The 12,348-nt window shown below is 38.7% G+C and overlaps 1 long non-coding RNA gene across 1 annotated transcript; it reads right to left on the bottom strand.

Moving 5' to 3' along the window:
- Positions 1-6,113: 6,113 nt before the first annotated feature.
- Positions 6,114-7,956, bottom strand: 1700019E08Rik (RIKEN cDNA 1700019E08 gene). Its single transcript, NR_040497.1, has 4 exons — positions 7,932-7,956; positions 7,728-7,762; positions 7,419-7,532; positions 6,114-6,574 (listed from the first exon to the last, which is right to left on the bottom strand). It is a non-coding gene; the product is annotated as an RIKEN cDNA 1700019E08 gene (long non-coding RNA).
- Between the last annotated feature and the right edge of the window lie 4,392 nt (positions 7,957-12,348).

Genomic DNA, 12,348 nt, shown 5'->3' with positions numbered 1-12,348 from the left:
GACACAAGGATGTCTCAACAGACACTACTCAAAAAGTATGACACACAATAAAAGACAAAAACTATATCATAAAATGTTTGGTGTATGTGACTATCTCAATAGATGAATAAAAGTCATTTGATAAAATTGTATACTTCTTCTAGGAAGTTTCTGAAATACGACTCAAAAAAGCAGTCCCACCCTTAAAAGACAAGATACATGAGAATAAATGTACCCAAAAGTTTAAGTATCTCAAGGGGAAAAGTATAAAATGAAAAAGTGAAATAAATTGAAGATTATAAAGAAAAATGTTTTTGGAGTTGAAGAACTCAAGTTGGTAAAATAAATATCAACAATATCTCAAAATTTCAATGAAATCCTAGTTAAAACACCAAGACTATGCAACATTCAGATACTATGTAAGACAACCCTGTTATGTGTACTGGACTGAACACATATGTGTAAACATAGACATATGCAAAGTAACAACAACAAACAGCCAATGAAATCTTATTTCAGAATGTACTATGAAGTTGTAGTAATAAAAACAGAATGGCATTATTTTAAAAAGAAACATAGAAGAAGAGAGCAGAAGATAAAGAACGGAATGAAGCAACATGTGTATGGGTAATAAACATGCTAAGAACATAAACTGGAGAAAGGCAAATGGGTTCAATAAATGATGCTGGGACACATGTCTAGAAGCATGAGTTATGAAGGTACCCATCTCTCACCAGTAACAACAATCAACTCCACACATAGTTAAAACTTAAATGGAAGACCTAAAACTATGAAACAAGAAGAAAACATAAAAGAACGTGGAACAATTGTTTTGACAACACCACAAGAAACCAAAGAAAAAATTACAGAATAGGACTATGGACTATATAAAGCTATAAATCCCCTTTATAGCAAGGGAAAAAATAACCTACAAAATGGAAGATAATATTTCCAAACCACACATCTGAAAAGACTTAGCATCAAGCATATATCAAGAATACAAAAATCTAAGTAGGAAATAAACCATGATTTAGAAAATCTTACTGAACATAAAGAGATATTTCTCTTTTTTACCATTAGGTGATTTTATTTATTTATTTTATTATTGAAAATAGATTTGTTTTGATAAACTATATTCCGATTATGGTTTTCTATCTTCAAATTTCTCCCAGATTCTCCCCATTACCCATTCATTCAAATCCATACTCTTTCTTTTTCTCTCTTATTAGAATACCCATAGGCATCTATAATGATAATAATAGTAATAATAATAATAATAATAATATACAAAATAAGAACAAACACACAGGAAAAAATAAAAATCTGAATAGGAAACATACAGTAGCTGAGATACACATATTTGTACAGACAGAAAATACATAAAAACAAAATGAAAAACCATAATATATAAGCAAAATATCTTTTAAAAATAAGATTAACACTTTACTTCTATCATTAATCTGGTTTATATCATCTCACCATTTTTTAAAAAATAAATTTGGGAGGGAGAAAGTGAGAATAATCAGGATCAACATCGTTTTACTAAAGGCTGGGGAGGGCGGGGGAGGGGAGATTCAAGCCATTTCAAAGAGGACCGACTACTGGCCTCCGTTGTGTGAGCTGGTGAAGGAGTCAGAATGTAAAAACAAAACCAGACTATATTCCAACGAGTACTAAAGAGCTCATGAATTCCAGGAAATAACATCTTAAATGAGAGTGGAAAACACAGTATGCACTGAAGCTGTGAGCAGCCTCTCTCCAGCCCACACTGGGAAAGGGAGGCAGCTGTGCTTCTCAGTGGTAAGGCAGAGGGAAGAGGGGCAGAATTATCCTAGGACAAGCCCACAGCCCTGAGATCCACACAGCCACTTACAGCTGGAGGGGGACAGTGTGACTTTTCTAGCACTCTGGTCAGCAGCAGGGGGAAACCCTATCTACCAAGCATCTTCTTGCCTCAGGGTGTGAGTCAGAGACCAGCTGACATCTTGAGAGAGAATTCCATTGCTAAAAGGCCAGCTAGCCTTGGAACATAAGAAGGCTGGAGGAAAGAGTCAGAATTAGAAAACACTATACTTTACCTAAAGAAACAGAGGAAGAACTTCAGGACCCAGCAAAGAACATGAAAGAAAAGGAAATAGCAGAAAACAAATCAGGATACCAGAGATGTAAGCCAAACAAAACATCAGTTGGCAATTTCCTGGCAGGGAGAGAGGAAACGGAAACCTCTCTGAAAGGTAACCATATGGAAATAGCACCTCAAATACCATCCACACACTTCACGGCCTTAAACCCAACTGTGTTTTCATGAACGGTGATGGATAGGCCCGTGGCAGAGAGAAATCTTCCTTTGTCATACTGTCTGCCAAAGAAGATCAGCCAGAATAAAGGAGAACCTATTGCTAAAACTAAGCTATGTGGGTGCTGGAGATCAAGGAATACACACAGTTCTGGGAACCTCAAATCAGCTGTCTCTTAAGTTCGGGAAGAAGCAAAGTGGGAGTTGTGGAGACCAGGAAGATAGGGCACTAACAAGTTAAAATCTGTGTAGGGGCAGGAGGGTAGCAGGCTACAAAGGTGCAAAAGGAGAAATAACCCCATTGTCTTAGCCAAGGTTTCTATTGCTGTGATAAAACACCAGGACCAAAACCAACCTGTGGAGGAAAGGGTTTGTTTATTTGGCTTCCAGGTAGCAGTCCATCATCGGGAATGCAGAGCAGGAACTGAAACAGTGACTGGGCCCCTCTGCTTTCTTAGCCTGCTTTTTTATGCAACCCAGGACCACCTGCCCAGGGATCACACCACTCATAATGCACTGGGACCTCTCACATCAATTAGTAATTTTAAAAGGTCAGGCAGGTTTGCCTTCAGGAACTTTTTTTTTTTCTTAATTGTGGTTTCCTTTTCTCAGATAACTGTAGTTTGTGTCAAGTTGACAGAAAAGTAAAGTAACCAGAAAAATCAACCCCTTGTCAACTCAACACAAAAACATGTCACTATTCAGCCACAACACTACCTTTTTGTGTGTCCCCAAGATGGTATGTTAATATTAATATCATCATGTAGGACAATCCAACATTTTTAAATTCCAGTCTTTACAAACTCAAACACCTTAAAATTTCAATCTTTTAAAAATATCCAGAGGCTCTTCCCAATGGGCAAAGCCTGTCTAAAATTTCAGACTCCCTTAAAAGGAAAATAATAATTGAAAATAGAGCTAAGCAAGTTCTTATTTCAAGAGAGGAATCTTAGGCACAGCCACAATCAAATAAAAACAAAACCAAACTTCAACAGTAGAAAAGCTTTCATGCTTGACTTCTAGGATCAGTTGTCCTCTGTTAGCAGCACTTCTCCAGCTCTGCTATCTCAAGCACACACAGTTTGTCTCAGGCTCAGGTTGATGCTACAGTGTGGCATACAACTTATTGGGCAGGCATCTCCAAAATGTTGGGTCTCCACTGCAACTAGGCTAGGTCTTCACCCATAGCTTTTCCTAGGTCTTCCTAGGGATACTGAGGTCTTGCCAGACCTGAAATTCTTTCCACAACTCCCATCCTGGAGCATCCCCAGAGACTGCGTGTGGTTGTACCTTCACCCATGGACTCTTCTGGCCTCTTACAATGCCCTGCTGCAGCTGTTTTCTATGATTTCTTCATGCTTTCAAAACCAGTACCACCTGGGTAGATCTTAAACACTACCAAATTCAGCAGCCAGGGTGAGATGAAGCTTTGTTCCCACTCTGGACCACAGCTTCTGTGTGCTGACCCTGAGGAAATACTCCAAGATTTATGATCTTCACTGATGCTGGCCTCCACATAATTACAGCTCATTCTTCAGCCCCAGCTGACCCATATCAACTATTCTAGTAAAGAAAATGTTTCACTTCAGTGGTTCTGATCTCTTGTTAATCATAGTCAGCACTTCAGCCCCTGCTTACGCCAGAACCACAACTTTTTACATTTAAAATATCAACTGGCCACAACAGAGTCTTTGCTTCTCTCTTAAATGTCATAATCCAGGCCTGCATTGTAGCTGTTTCTCCTAACTTTCCTCACAAGTTCCTCCAAAACAGCCCAGTGACGACTGAGTACTTATGGTTTTCCCAGCCCAAAGTTCAACTCTCAGCACAAGACAAGAGACTAGGGAGGAGTACTGCAACTGTCTTGTGTCTCATGGCTTGCTAAGGTTGCTTTCTTATATAAACCTGGACCACCTGCCCCTAAATGGCTCCAACTACAATGGATTGCATACTTCCGGACCCTCTGCACAACTCTGCACATGTGAACCCTCTCTTATAGGCGATTGATAAACGGCACAGGCTTATCAGTCCAGTCTATGGAGGCATTTTCTCCATAGACTTGAGGTTCTGTCCTCTCAAATAACACTGGCTTATATCAACTTGACAAAAAACAAGCCAACAAAACCAAAATACCAGGATATTTGTTCTTAGTAATCAGAACCAGGAAAGAGATTTCATCAAGTGAGTTGGATAAAGGTTAGTCCTAGAGCCTGAGTACAATGAATTTCTAGGAGAATAAGTGCCCCCCCACCCCCACAGCTATACTCCTTCAGAAAGGCAATTCACACTCAAGAAACCTTGAAAACCTGAAGACTGATCTATGCGGTCACCAGTGTTAACATTAGGGTTGTTTCCCATACAACCACCCCTCTGACAAAGAAAATGTTAGCCACCTTAGGAATTACAATTACCACTCTGCCCCCACACATGTGTATACCTGACAGTCTCTAATATTAGATGGCCCAAAAAGAAGCCGTTTCAACAATCATCTTTTAAAACCTCTATGTAACCTTCAAGATTTTACACATTTACTTAAGTGTATTTCTTAATTTTTAAAATGAATTTGTCATTGGCCTTCATATATTCATGAATTTTTGTTTATGTGGGTTTTTTTTTTCCCATTTTAGAGCACTATTTTTCCTTTTGTTATTTTGGAGGGTATTTTGACTTCCCTTCCTCCACTAAACCTAGGAGCATTTTGATGTTATCTTATTTAATTTTTGTTTTAAAACATTTTGTAATTTACATTACCCTTTTCACATTTATTTATCTACTTTTGAACTTTAGAACATTCGATTCCTTCCTTCCTTCCTTCCTTCCTTCTTTCCTTCCTTCCTTTCTTTCTTTCTTTCTTTCTTTCTTCCTTTCTTTCTTTCTTCTTTTGCTAATCTCATACTCTTTGCTTCCCCAGCCTTCTACATACATAACATTCTTCTCTACTTTTTAATATGTCCACAATCACTCTAAGAAATTTTTAACTTCTTAGTGCATTCCTAAATATTTGTGCCATTTTTACTTTTATGGTGATGTTTGTGGGCTGTAATTAATGTTAAGTATATTTATATATTTTACGTGGTTTGATGTGAAGACTGATGCGGGGCAGCGGGTGTGGGGGAATAAAGGGGATGGGAGAAAACCCGCTTCACGCCGTATTTCTGGGTAGGTGAATGCAAAGGACTGCCGTGCACTCTCCACATGGCCCCAGGTGGATATCTGGCTGTGTGAAGCCTTGGACCCCAGTCCGCAGGGGGTGGGCAGGAAGTAGTCCGAGGTCTTTGGGTCTCATGGAGGCCAGAGACAACAGGTTCTCAGTCTCAGACATCCCATACATCACTGGACACCCGGAAGAGCTGAGAACAAAGTGGGGGCCCCGGGAGCAGCTTGGTCAGCCACAGGGCCAAAGGGAGGAGAGGGCAGGTGGAGAGGGAGAGCTGGATGGTTCCCACATAGGCGAGAGCCCTTGGGCCAGTCCATGGTTGGAGCGCAGGAGGGTATTCCTGCGCGAGATTAGACGTGGCTCTTTAGGGAAAGCCTATTCCATCGGAAAACTGGAGGTAAGAATGAGAGGTAAGAGCTTAAGAGAACGAGGAGGGGCCAAGCAAATAAAAATCAAAATAAGTAATAAAAACATAGTCGAAAGCATCACCTATAAACTATACCAAGCAGAAGTGAGGCTATCCAAGATGGAGGACCAGGTTGATGAAATATAGCATTAAAACACCACTAAGGACATAAATAAAGAGATATTTAACTACAATTTCCAATAAGAGTGGGTTATCTTCAACAGACCAAATCTAAGTATCCTCACAACAGGAAGATCTGATATAAAGACATAAAACAGAGAGAATCAAGACTTTAATTCCATTGTAGAAGAACATTTCCCAAACTCAAAAAAGAAAGACTTTCAAATACATGAGGCACTTGTTACAGTCATGACCTTACTAAATCTTCCCCATGGCAAATGTACAAAGACTTGTAAAGGAAAAATGCAAAATTACTGAGGGTTTTTTTTCCCCATTTTTTGTCAACTTGACATAATCCTAGACATGTCAGGCAGAAATGAATGCTAATTAAGACAATGCTTTCATAAGATTGGGACCTGTAGACAAGACTATGGGGATTTAAAAAAATAGTGATTGATGTGTGAAGACTCAGTGCTTTGTAAGTGGTGACACTGCTGGACAAATAGTCCCAGGTTATATAAGCAAGTCAGGAGGACCTAGAAAAGCTGTGTTTCTTCATGGCCTCAACTTCTGCCTTGAGTTTCTGACATGAGTTCCCTGAATGGTGGACCATAATCTGTAAGATAAAATAAAACCGTTCTTCCCCAACATGTCAATCAAAACAACAGAAAGAAAACTAGGACATAGGTATAATATTGGACCAGCTACTAACGAGTTATTGCTATACTTATAGATGAACATAACTGTAAACCCTCATTAACGAAGTTCCTATCTGTTGTTTAATAGTGACTAACAGAGAAACTTGCAATTGACCTAGGTGCACAAAGTAAGAGACTAAAGATGACTTCTTGACTACATTTCCTTCTTCCAATACTGTGAATGCTTTTTTTAAAAAAAGAATGGAGCTACTAAATATGTCGACCATGCTTCAGTATATGGAACCATACTCAAGAGTATAAGGGAAACAAAACTTAGACTCAAAGTTTTATTTTTTTAAAAAGGCACAATGTTAAGTGCGTAGGAGCATCAGGGTGGAACTGGGAGGATTTGGAATGGAATGAATATGATTAAAGTATATCATATAAAAGTATCAATCAATTCAAAAGATACAGAGTGAACCTTTTTCTTAGTAGCCAGAGAAACTATCACTAAAATAGTCTATATTATAGCGCACATATCAAGATAGAACAAAATAATCTTTTGTCTCTCATCAAATCTTATATAGCAAAAATAGCAGAAAATAAGCAAAAATATTGAGATTTAAAAATATATTCTTGAAGGCTCTACCCAGCAGCTGACTCAGATACACATACAGAGACCCACAGGCAAACAGTGACTCAAATACACATACAAGCAAACAGTGGATGGAGCTTGGGGATTCTTATGGAAGAATAGGAGGAAGAATTGCAGGCCCCAAAGGGGATAGGAACTTCACAGGAAGACCAACAGAGTCAACTAACCTGGAGCCTTGGGGCTCTCAGAGTCTGAACCACCAACGAAAGGACGTCTATGGGCTGTATCTAAGCATCCACTCACATATGTACCAGATGTTCAACTTGCTCTTCATGTGGGTGCTGCAGGAATTATTGAAAAAAATATGAACCAGCTGGTTCCTGAATTTGTGCCGGCAACGTTCAGCCTGCACTGAGTCAGAACTCCACAATCTCCACACAGCTCACTCGCAGGTCACTACCATGCCAGCCCTGTGCTTCAAATCCTCCATGGCCCTTGTGGTGCACATCAGGCAAACTCACACTTTGCCCTCGTACCTTTACCATTCTCTCTTGAACCCAGAAAAGCCACCCTGTGAAGGAAAATACAACACAAACTTAGTTCAGAAACAATGGTAACTCAATCTCTAAGTGCAACAACCAAAACCTAATCTTGTAAGCCTTATTAAAATCTGATTCCTCTGGTGGCGAATCCTTGTGGTTCCGCCATGATACCAGGAAACTCTAACAGCTATATCTTACTCTTATGCTGTCGCTGTTCCAAAGGGCCCAACTCTCCCTGCTTCCTCTCTTTCCTTTCCAACCGGAAGTCCTGCCTACTCGCCCAGTGATTGGCTCCTTTATTCATTAGGGGATTGGTTCACAAGAAGTCACCTGAGTATGTGACTCAGTCTTCATTCCAGACAACCTCTCCTGGGAGAGCAGAATTAACATAAAACTACAAGCAGCAGAGAGCCATCACAACATGTAGGTCCCAAACAACTGGAAATGATGCTATCCCCAAAAACTGTTACCTGTAAGTGGAATATGTTCTTGTAGCTGGACTGCCTTGTCTAGTCTCTATGGAAGAGAAGCACCTAACGCTGCAGAGACCTGAAGTGTCATGGTGGGGGACACCCAGGAGGGCCTCATCAGCTCAAAGAAAAAGAGGAGGGGAAATGGGGGAAGGATTTGAAAAGAGTGTGACTGAGAGGGGGCAGTGAGCTGCATATAAAGTAAATAAGTTAAAACATTTAAATTAAATTAAAATTTAAAAATACTTTCTTGAATAGCCTTTGAGTCATTAAGTACCAAAGAAACAGATTTAAAACGTCCAAGGTTCAAATCCAAATGAAGGTATAACTTACCAGTACTCTTGTTCTACAGCAAATGGTTTTCTAAAAGAAACATTCATCCTATATCACCTATATTTCAAAAAAATTAAAATGTCAAATTAATAAAAGCCTTGCACCTCGATGTCATATAAAAAAGAACAATCTGTAGCAGATAACAATACATGACAACAAATGACAAAGAACAGGATAGACATAAATATAATGGAAACTAAAAGAATATCAGATGTGTTTCTTAAATAAAAATATTTACAGGCCCTTAACCAATCTGAACATGAGACAATGAATATGCCACTATAGATCCCATGTAAACCCAGGGAAATAGAGAGCACATTGGAAATATAAAAATAGTTAAATCTAAGGATAAGTTAAAATACAAAGAGAATCTGGTTAGGGTTAGTAGTGTACACTCTTCAGCGTCAGCCCATGAGGGGACAAAAATGCCATTGCCTTTCTCTTGTCTTGGCGAATATTGACTTTCTGTAAGCTTTACACTGTGGTTCTTCTATGATATCTACTTGTATGTCAGAGGATTTTGGTTGCATGTGACTGCAAATCAGCTCAAATAAGTATAGGATATATACAAGTAGAAGAGTAATTTGAGGAGAGATTTGAAGAACAAATGTATTGAGTGAGAATTTGTTTCAAGCGTTCTGGTTTCAAGCAATGAGGTGAATCTGTTCTTGAACTGTTCTTCCTCTGTTCTGCTTTCCTCTGGGATCTCTTTATTTTCACATGCGCATGCTTATTTGCTTGCTTGCTTCCTTGCTTGTGGTGCTGGTTGTGGACGAGCACATGCAAACCCAAGGCTCTCCTCCAAGACGCATTCACAGTGGTTCTCCAAATGTCCCATTTTTTACTGTGATCTCTTGACAATGTTTGCGTGGGTGGTTTTTTTTTTGTTTGTTTGTTTGTTTTTTGTTTTTTGTTTTTTGTTTTTTTTCCTATGAGGTTCATGAACTTGGCCAAAATACCATATGCTTGATCACTGGGGTCATGGGTATGATGATTTTATTGAGTAGGTTCACACCATAAGATTCTTAAATGGAGAATGTGTGTATCAACTGAGTAAAAGGAAGAGAGGGCTGATTTTGTAGAATATTTAGACTGATGTCAGCTAGACTGTATTCAGTTGTATAATTCTAACACCACTCTAGAGTCCACACCCTTATTTCTTTCTCCCAACAGATACTATATTTCTCTCTTCAAAGGTCCCAAATAAAAGCCACAAGAGTGGAGAGTACTTGTCACAGCATTACTGTCATAGCCTGGGAAATTCAAGAATGATGTCTGAGAGTCCTTTCACTTAACTAACTAAGCATGTGTTGAGAAATTTCAGTGATGGCATTTATTAGTATTCTTACATGATAGTACACTGGGTAAAGGCTTTCACACTTCTCTGTTTTATCCTGAGCTTGGATCTGACTCCTCTTTGCATTTTATCAGTTGGTTCTAATTCTTACTGTGAACTCATTCAAATAATTTCTATCACAAACACTACATAGTACAACTTCATGAAACTTCCCAGGAACTCTACATTGACATAATAGCAAAATTCATACCCAGTTTCCAGCTTTTATTGTAGTCCATTCTCCCACTCATTAGTGGTTTTGTGCTGTGTGTCTGGAATGTTTTATTTTGATGGTCCCAGAAAGTTGAAAAAGTTAACAACGTGCAACCAGAATTAAGTGAAGAGTTCTTCCTTTGCACAGTCAGTCTTTACCTGTTGCTTTGAATTATTAAGAGAAGCAGAAGTAAACAATCTCAGCAGATGAACAAAGCTATTTTGAATTGCCATATATGCTTCCCTTCCTTATTGGATTGTGTTGTGTTACCCTAATACAAATAAACAAGCAATTTGAGTCTCATAGGGAGCTCACTCTTTATAATCTGTGAGGCTACAAAAATTTTATTTATTACTGCAAATGGTTGGATGCCTGCTTGTGTGCCATGGGAACTGAATTTCTGTTCCAGTGTTTTGGCACATCCTCAGTATACTTACCTCTGTAGGAGTGGTGTGTATCCACAATTATGTTATTTGAAAAGAATCTTTGTACTGGAAAATCCCATTGAGATGTAGCATCGTGTTTCCAAGGGTGCCTTGGGACAAGAAAGAATGGGGCAGTAATATACAACCACTTGGTTACATCATTCATACCAGAGAAATTATCATCCTACTGCTGACGGGAACATTTGTACTTCTCCATTATCAAAGATTTTTGCAGAACTGCTCAGCCCCCTCTATTCATTTCATTCCAGCTGTTCTAACACAAGGAAAGAAACAGATTGTTTCATTCTCTGAACATACATTAAAAAAGGACAATGCCATCATTTGGGGGGCCTTTGAAGGGATTTTTGCTCGATTTGAACTGTGCGTGGAGCAAGCTCACTGCCTTGTAACAAAAGCATGAAACTCTGTGGTGACAAGCAAGTCAAAGGCTGAAGAATTTGTTAAAAGGAAGAAGCCCTAAATGTTCAGCATAAACAAGAGGCATGAGAAAGGAAGCGGGGGAAAGGTAAAGGGGACCGTGAGAAGGCATGCTAGCTGGCCAGCGCTAAAGCCTTTCACAATCCTCTGGGAAAATTCACTTGAAGCTTCCAGGACTCTTTCCTGATTTTGTACTGCATCAAAGAACCACAGGCTTGCTGTCACTGGAGCGCACATTCACTGACTCTGTGTGTACAGGTTAGGGCCCTTTTTATGCCAAAATACTAAAATTATTCTGCTACAATATCCCTGTCTTTCTTGTTATATTTTTTTTTATACAGGAGTATATGCCTTGATTTCTTCTTGGGAATCCTTCATTTTTTTTCCCACTTCTTCCCTGCCTTGTCCTACATTCTGAGTGCACAGATATCTGTCCTTCCTTATGATTCTTGACTTTCAGTTCTATTATTCTTGACTCACAGATACATCAACATACATTGCCACTTCCTTTTTCTACAGCAATGGCAGAAAATGAAAATTAATCGCAGAAGCTGTACAATACATAACTGAACTCTCTGATATGAGCTACAGGAAATCACTACCAACAAGGCAGAACTGAAAAGCAAGATGAAGTGTGTTTTCACAATCTAGACCAAGAATGTCAAAACTTACTGATCTAGATGTCTCTATAAATAGTGCCTTGATATGACTTTGGGGAAGAACCTATTTTTATCCTTGCTCTGGTGGCTATAATAAAATTGATTCTCAGTACAGTATTATGCAGAAGACATTATTTTATCTGTAGATTGGGCTCACTTTTTATTCCTCAAATGAATGCAAATTCAGTACTTAAGACCTTATAAAGGTCACAATTTTCAGACAGATAAAAATAATACTCTGCTGCATTGTAGACTAAGGAAAGGAAAACAGTCTGTGAACACACTCCTTCCTGTCTCTATTGCCACCCAGCAATAGGATCTGCACTAGGGTTAGGTGAAGATTTTGTTTTGTTTTCCAAAGTCTGAGGCATTGGTAAAAGTTTGTACTTATAGTCTAGATTCCTTTTGTCCTCTGGGAAGCCTGTTGGATCATACGTTGCCTCAGCTTTCTGACAATCATAACGGCTCTGGAGAATTCATTGAAATTTAACTCACCGAAAAGTAATCCCAGTTGTTTAGTTATTAATAAAGTGTTTAGTGAAATACTGTCCATCTAAAATTAGACATGAAAATATATTTCACTAGAAAGTTCTCTCCTCTAAATAAAATAGAATAAGTTGATTCTTGGCATGGACATATATTCACCAAAATATAACAATATTTATTAAAGTAAAGTAAATGAACACAAGGTATATAGATAGCTGCAAGTTGAGAATTGAATTTAATCAAGTCAAAATTAT

Source organism: Mus musculus, chromosome 2 (genome assembly GCF_000001635.26).
Source record: "Mus musculus strain C57BL/6J chromosome 2, GRCm38.p6 C57BL/6J".
NCBI classification, from domain to species: domain Eukaryota; kingdom Metazoa; phylum Chordata; class Mammalia; order Rodentia; family Muridae; genus Mus; species Mus musculus.
Note: the sequence above shows the minus strand (reverse complement) of the source record. Positions and strands in the feature narration are given on the sequence as shown.